Genomic DNA, 7985 nt, shown 5'->3' with positions numbered 1-7985 from the left:
GCAAACAGGCATTGCCCAATAAAATTTCTTCACTTTTATATTGTAGTAACGAGTAACAATGATGGTGCAGGGAAATGTATCGGAGTAAAAGTATACATTTTATTGAGGAAATGTAGTGGAGTAAAAGTGAAAGTTGCCAGAAATGTGAAAGTCAAAGTAAAAGGAGTTTAAGGCACTGCACGGGATATTACCGGCTCACCTCTCCTGCTCCTGGCTGAAATGGCTGCATTATCCAACCTGATGGCACAAGGGACAACAAAAATTATTCAGTCTCTCAGTGGAGCACCTCAGTGAGAGAAATCTGTTGCTCACAGTGCTTCTCTGGTGTGAGAAGACCGAGTTCAGGGGGTGGTGCTGATTGGACAGGATCGCCCTGATCGTGGAGAGCGTCCTCTGTTCCACCACCTTCTCCACAGAGTCCAGACACAGTCCAACCACAGAGACAATTGATTGTTTCCACAGATTGTCTCAATAACGTGTACGTGTATTTTTTTTTTTCGCTAGCTAGGTTGGCTCCTCCCCTCCCCCCGTCATTATTTTTATAGCTGCTACTTTTTTTTACCTGTTTAATACTTCTGTTTTTCAGTGTAACTTCTGTGAACTTTAATTCATTTATTTGCGTCTGTGTGAGCCTTAGGAGTGGTTAGCTTATCCATTATTGGTTAGCTTGTGTTTGCTTGGCTATATTCTTGAATTTCTTAGTGCACAAAGTACACTACAAATCCTACTTTACACCCTCCATAAATCCTGCGTGATGTTGGAAAATAGGGTGGCTCTCTTAGAGAGCCGTGTCCGTAAGTCAGAGCAGCTTCTTAGCTCAGTGGAGTTAGATGTTACGGGCACTCCAGATGAGGTTAGTGTTGAGCTGGCTAGTGAGCCCATTAGCATTAGCCTAGAAACACCGGCTGTGGAGGACGGCTTTTGGACTGTGGCTAGGCGGAGGAAGCCCCATAGGGCTTGGTGCCCGGTTGTGGCACCCCGATCACACTCGCCAGTGCGAACTGTGAATCGGTTCTCCCCCTTGGATTTGCCTGATGTGAATTCTCTGAGCCCACAAGTGACTTCCACTCCTGTCTCCAGGCTGAAACACCGGACTTTAGTGATAGGGGATTCTATCACCCGCAAAGTCAGGTTACAGACACCGGCTGACATTAAATGTATTGCTGGGGCCAGAGCTCCTGACACTGCATCTCATCTTAGGGTGCTGACGCTGCAGAAGGGAAGACAGACGAAGGAACATGACATGAGATATAGTCACATAGTTATTCATGTTGGCACCAATGATATCAGGATGAAGCACTCAGAGATCACAAAAATGGACATAGAGGGGACTTGTGACATTGCCAGAAAGATGTGTCAGCATTGATTAATAGTCTCTGGTGTCCTTTCCTCCCGGGGTACTGATGAGGTGTTTAGCAGGCTGACATCGTTAAATAGGTGGCTGGCGCAGTTTTGTAGAAAGCAAGGCTTTAGCTTTATTGATAACTGGCCTTCATTCTGGGGCCGCTGTGGCTTGCTGATGCCGGACGGCCTCCACCCTACTGTGAAAGGCGCCGCCATCTTGTCTGCGAACATAGATAGAGCTCTACAGGGAGGGTAACATTAGGAATCTACAGCAGGCCACGGAGCAGGTGATTAGAGACCCTGCAAGGCTTATGACAAATGTGGGTGTGGAATCCATTAGCTTAGTGGGGAATTTAGTGCAGAAAATCCACTATGGTGATAGTGCAGTTTATTTGCGAGGGCGGGAATTTCAACAAGTTGAGACTGTGGCCTGCTTCCGTAGTCGTGTCCATAAAAATCATAGAGGGTTATGCTTTCCAAACTTAATACCCATTACTATATTGGATGATGTTGAAATTGAGGATGGCCCAGTGGTTGTTCCAACAATAGCAAAGATTTCATGTCTGCTACCTACAACGTGCGTGGAATGTCTCAAACCTAAACCTACTTCTAGGCATCTTATATATGCTACTCTGGAACCATCCCTAAACCCAAACAGTTCAACTGTCAACCCCACTGAGGTCCTTAGTCTGGCTCTCATTAACATAAGATCACTGTCCTCAAAATCATTGTTGATCAATGATCTAATTATTGATCATCACTTAGATATGATTGGGCTATGTGAAACCTGGCTTAAACCTACAGCTGTCCTCCCCTTAACTGAGGCCTGCTCACCAGCATATACATTTAATCACGTCCCTCGTGATGCGAGGTGTTGCTCTTATTTATAAATCTAGGTTTAGCTTATTAGCTGTTGGGGGTTACAAATATAACTCGTTTGAGCATCTAATTCTCCGCTCTGCTCAGGATATTACACATTGCTAAGTTCAGAAGAATAAAAATCAGTCGTATTACTTTGTCACTGTATATAGGCCTCCTGGCCCATATTCTGAATTCTTAGATGAATTTGGTGTGTTCATCTCTAACTTGTCAACTAGTGTAGAAAACATTCTGATCATTGGTGACTTTAACATTCATATAAATAAGCCTTCTGATCCCCTCTGCAAATCATTTATGGAAATTGTGGATGCATTAGGATTTCGGCAATGCATTCGGGATTCGACGCACATTAGTGGAAATACCCTGGATCTGGTTCTCGCACGTGGTATTGCTGTCACGAATATTGACATTGTTCCTCTTACATCAGTGGTGTCTGATCACCCACTTATTAAGTTTACAGTTTCGCTGCTGTGTTTAGTGGAACAACAACCTTATATATCATTATGGCGATGCATCAACTCCTCAACTAAGACTGAACTCGAAGCTTGACTGCCTGATGTCTTAGCTTCACATTTGACAAATACCCAGTCAGTAGACAGACTTGTGGATAGTTTAAACTCAGTACTCAAAACTACACTCAACATGATTGCACCACCTGTGTTAAAACCGCGCTCCCCCAAATCACAGTCACCTTGGTTCAATGATTATCTGCGTGACCTCAAGCATAAAGTAAGAGATCTAGAACAGAAATGGTGTCTTTCAAAATTAGAAGTATTTCTCCTTGCGTGGTGTGATGCTATCTTAGACTATAAGCATGCATTATTGGCTACAAAGCGGACCTACTACTCCAGGGGTGGCCAAGTTTGGTCCTCGAGACCTACCTTCCTGACACTCTTTGTTGTCTCCCTGCTCCCACACACCTGAATCCAATGAAAGGCTCATTAAAAGTCTGGTGTGTGGGAGCAGGGAGACAACTACGAGTGTCAGGAAGGTGGCTCTCGAAGGCCGAACTTGGCCACCCCTGTACTACCCTGATTTGATCAACAAAAACAAGCATAACTCAAAGTTCTTGTTCGACACGGTGGCAACACTTATGCATCCACCTGTAGTTCGCTCTCCTTTTACAGCACAAGATTTCCTGGATTACTTTGGGAAGAAAATAGAAGACATCAGGTTAAACATATCCCGGCATGCCTTAACCCAGCCACTACACCCTGCTATTGAGTTGGGCGCCACTACTGAGGTATTATCTAGATTTACAGAATTTGATAGTATCTCACTAGGCATTAGGGTTGTCGGAAAAAATCGATTCATATCCGAATCGCGATTCTTATTTATTAAGATTCTGAATCGATCCAAAATGTCCAAGAATCGATTTTTTAAAAGCATTTTTTAAACATAATCTTGCTTACTTGCTGCGTGTACTGTTTGTCAGGCAACGGCTTCCGTACTACAGCGTCCCCGCGAGGGGGAGGGGGTGGTCCGGCGTGCTTCAAACACTCATGAACTGCAGAGTTCAGTGGCTGTAGCTTAGCATGATGGACGAAGAGCTAATTCAGCCAACACCATCTTTGCTGAAGGCAAATGTTTGGGTGCATGGATTTTATTATTTGCTGTGTAAGAAGGAGCTTGACATGACTTATGTAGTGTGCAGAATCTGCAAAATGAAAGTCAAGTACTTCGGAAACACTTCAAATCCGCAAGCCCACATGCTGTGCTATCACCCGGAGCTAAAAGAGGGGAGCAGCGGTCTCTGCCGACTAGTGACCAGTGCTTCGCTAAACTGCCAGCTAACTCTGAACGACCAAAGCAGATAAGTAAATTTACATTTAGAATCACTTGATTAACCTTGTAAAGCTGCATTTTCTTAAACATAAACATTTTTTAAGGAATATAACTATTTCTCAGAGCTCTTTGAATTGAAAATCGATTCTAAATCGAATCTTCACCTCAAGAATCGGAATCGAATTGAATCGTGAGTTTTTGCACGATTCACATCCCTACTAGTCATGCTGACAAAACTCGTAATGTCAACAAAAAGCACAACCTGTTTATTTGATCCTATACCAACAAAACTGTTTAAGGACCTGTGGCCCACTCTTGGGCTGACTGTGCTGGAAATTATTAATCTTTCTTTAACTTCTGGATCTGTTCCTAAAGGTTTCAAATCTGCAATGATTAAACCATTACTTAAGAAACCTAATCTTGACCCTAGTGTATTGAAAAACTATCGGCCGATATCAAATCTATCATTTTTCTCTAAAATTCTGGAAAAAGTGGTGTCACGGCAGCTCGTAGACTATCTTACTGAGAATAATCTCTTTGAGGCAATGCAGTCTGCTTTTAGAAAATATCATTCCACAGAGACAGCTCTCACTAAAGTGGTGAATGATCTTCTGCTTACAATGGATTCGGACACCACTACGGTTCTGTTGCTGTTAGATCTCAGTGCTGCATTTGATACAGTGGATCATCATATTCTACTTGATAGGCTGGAAAATCATTTTGGGATTACTGGGAGTGCCCTTGCATGGCTGACGTCATATTTGACCAGTCGTTCTCACTGTGTTTTGTACAGTAACACTACCTCTAACCTTAGTGACATGAAACTTGGGGTTCCACAGGGGTCTGTCTTAGGCCCTTAGAAGTTGAATGTCTAGAAACTTCCTACTTTTAAACTCTGATTAAGACTGAAATGATGGTTCTTGGTCCAGTGAGAGATCGGCATCAATTTGACCAGTTAACACTCAGCCTCGGCTCGTGTGTCATACATCACACTGACAAAGTGAGGAACCTTGGGGTAATTTTTGATTCTTCATTGTTCTTTGGCCTCCACATTAGAAATATTACTAGGACTGCTTTCTTCCACCTGTGAAATATAGCGAAGATTCGTCCCATCCTGTCTATGGCTGATGCTGAGACCCTGATCCATGCATTTATCTCTTCTAGATTGGACTACTGCAATGTTCTATTTTCTGGTTTACCGCAGTCTAGCATTAGGGGTCTCCAATTGGTTCAAAATGCTGCAGCCAGACTTTTGACACGAAGCAGAAAGTACAATCACATTACACCCATTTTGGCATCCCTTCACTGGCTTCCTGTCCCAGTGAGATCAGATTTTAAGGTTCTGCTACTAACCTATAAAATTATTCATGGACTGGCACCTCCCTACCTAGCTGACCTAATTAAACCTTACGTACCAGCCTGGGCTTTACGTTCTCAGGGTGCAGGACTACTTTGTGTCCCAAAGGTGAATAAGAAGTCTGCGGGTCACAGAGCTTTCTCTTATCGTGCCCCTGTTCTGTGGAATGATCTCCCTGCGTCAATAAAACAGTCAGATTCTGTGGAGATTTTCAAGTCAAGACTTAAGACGCACTTATTTTCCCTTTCATATGGCTAGCATACTGGTACAGTTTTGTTTTTTGCTTTTTACTCTTTTAATTAATTTATTAGTAATTGGAGTGAGCTGCGGCCTCAACTTTACCTAAATTCTGGGTCTTTTAGTGAAGTTTAGGGTTAGTGGCCGGCGATCACCTTAGTATTTCTCTGTTTTTCTTGTTGTTTAATGCTGGCAAATTATACAGTATTTTTTGTCTTTCTGATGCCTGATTCTGTTTTTTCTCTCTGTTTAAGGTGCAGCTCCATCCAGAGATGGGAGTTGTATTTGTGTTGGTGACCCTCCTGTCCTGTGCGCCAACAGCATTTCTTGTATATTCGTCAGTGAATTGTTCTGTGAATTGTTCTGTAATTTATGTTTGTAGTATGGCCCAAGCAGAGGGTCACCCCTTTGAGTCTGTTCTGCTTGAGGTTTCTTCCTCAGAGGGAGTTTTTCCTTACCACTGTTGCTCTGGGGGTTGGTAAGGTTAGACCTTACCTGTGTGAAGCACTTTGAAGCAACTCTGTTGTGATTTGGCGCTATATAAATGAAAATAAATTGAAAATTGAAATTGAAATGTGCACTCAGATCACTCACTGCATTGTGCCAAGTGCACACAACTGCCTGCCCCTGTTGTTTATGTAATCAGCTGGCTCGGCCCTGTGTTTCACTGTCAAGACCCCTGCAGGGTAAGAAGCCAGGCCAAGCCCCTTTATATGTCTGTGTGCATGGATGGTTTTTCACTGTACTTATGTGTGAATAAACTGACATGTTGTTAAAATGTAGAAATCATGCATAGCATAGGAGGTCGTGATCTAATTCAAATATGTAAGGCTTTAAGTGTGTGTGTGTAAGTAGGTAAGTAAGTAAGTAAGTAAGTAAGCTTTATTTGTATAGCACCTTTCACAGACAAGAGCCACAAGGTGCTTCACAACATAAAAAAAAAAGAAAAAATTGGAGACCCCTAATGTTAGACTGCGGTAAACCAGTGTGTGTGTGTGTGTGTGTGTGTGTGTTTGTGCATGTACACTTTCAGGCACACGCGGTCAGCTTTATATACAACCCCTGGCAAAATTATGGAATCACCGGCCTTGGAGGATGTTCATTCAGTTGTTTAATTTTGCAGAAAAAAGCAGATCACAGACATGACACAAAACTAAAGTAATTTCAAATGGCAACTTTCTGGCTTCATCTTGTAAAATGATTTCATCATCCCCAAACATCCTTTCAATTGATGGGATAAGAAAAGTGTCCAAAATATCAACGTAAACTTGTGCATTTATTGATGATGTAATGACAGCCATCTCCCCAGTGCCTTTACCTGACATGCAGCCCCATATCATTAATGACTGTGGAAATTTACATGTTCTCTTCAGGCAGTCATCTTTATAAATCTCATTGGAACGGCATCAAACAAAAGTTCCAGCATCATCACCTTGCCCATTGCAGATTCAAGATTCATCACTGAATATGACTTTCATCCAGTCATCCACAGTCCACGATTGCTTTTCCTTAGCCCATTGTAACCTTGTTTTTTTCTGTTTAGGTGTTAATGATGGCTTTCGTTTAGCTTTTCTGTATGTAAATCCCATCTCCTTTAGGCGGTTTCTTACAGTTCGGTCACAGACGTTGACTCCAGTTTCCTCCCATTCGTTCCTCATTTGTTTTGTTGTGTATTTTCGATCTTTGAGTCATATTACTTTAAGTTTTCTGTCTTGACGCTTTGATGTCTTCCTTGGTCTACCAGTATGTTTGCCTTTAACAACCTTCCCATGTTGTTTGCATTTGGTGCAGAGTTTAGACACAGCTGACTGTGAACAACCAACATCTTTTGCAACATTGCGTGATGATTTACCCTCTTTTAAGAGTTTGATAATCCTCTCCTTTGTTTCAATTGACATCCCTCGTGTTGGAGCCATGATTCATGTCAGTCCACTTGGTGCAACAGCTCTCCAAGGTGTGATCACTCCTTTTTAGATGCAGACTAACGAGCAGATCTGATTTGATGCAGGTGTTAGTTTTGGGGATGAAAATTTACAGGGTGATTCCACAATTTATTCCTCAGAATTGAGTGAGTCCATATTTTTTTCCCTCTGCTTGGTCTAAAAAGTAGCCGTTACTGACTGCCACAATTTTTTTTTTCTTGATTTCTTATAGTGTTTCTTAAAGCCAGAAAGTTGCCATTTGAAATGACTTTAGTTTTGTGTCATGTCTGTGATCTGCTTTTTTTCTACAAAATTAAACAACTGAATGAACATCCTCCGAGGCCGGTGATTCCATAATTTTTGCCAGGGGATGTATTAGATATTTATGTTGTAATGGATTGGTAAAACAGTTGCATTGTCTTCCTGTTTTCCTGTTCATGTGTTAGATAATGTATCTGTAA

The 7985-nt window shown here is 42.1% G+C and overlaps 1 long non-coding RNA gene across 1 annotated transcript; it reads right to left on the bottom strand.

Moving 5' to 3' along the window:
- Positions 1-268: 268 nt before the first annotated feature.
- LOC117502331 lies at positions 269-7595 on the bottom strand. Its single transcript, XR_004558273.1, has 3 exons — positions 7585-7595; positions 2199-2202; positions 269-393 (listed from the first exon to the last, which is right to left on the bottom strand). It is a non-coding gene; the product is annotated as an uncharacterized LOC117502331 (long non-coding RNA).
- Between the last annotated feature and the right edge of the window lie 390 nt (positions 7596-7985).

Source organism: Thalassophryne amazonica, chromosome 2 (genome assembly GCF_902500255.1).
Source record: "Thalassophryne amazonica chromosome 2, fThaAma1.1, whole genome shotgun sequence".
Classification (NCBI taxonomy): Eukaryota; Metazoa; Chordata; class Actinopteri; order Batrachoidiformes; family Batrachoididae; genus Thalassophryne; species Thalassophryne amazonica.
Note: the sequence above shows the minus strand (reverse complement) of the source record. Positions and strands in the feature narration are given on the sequence as shown.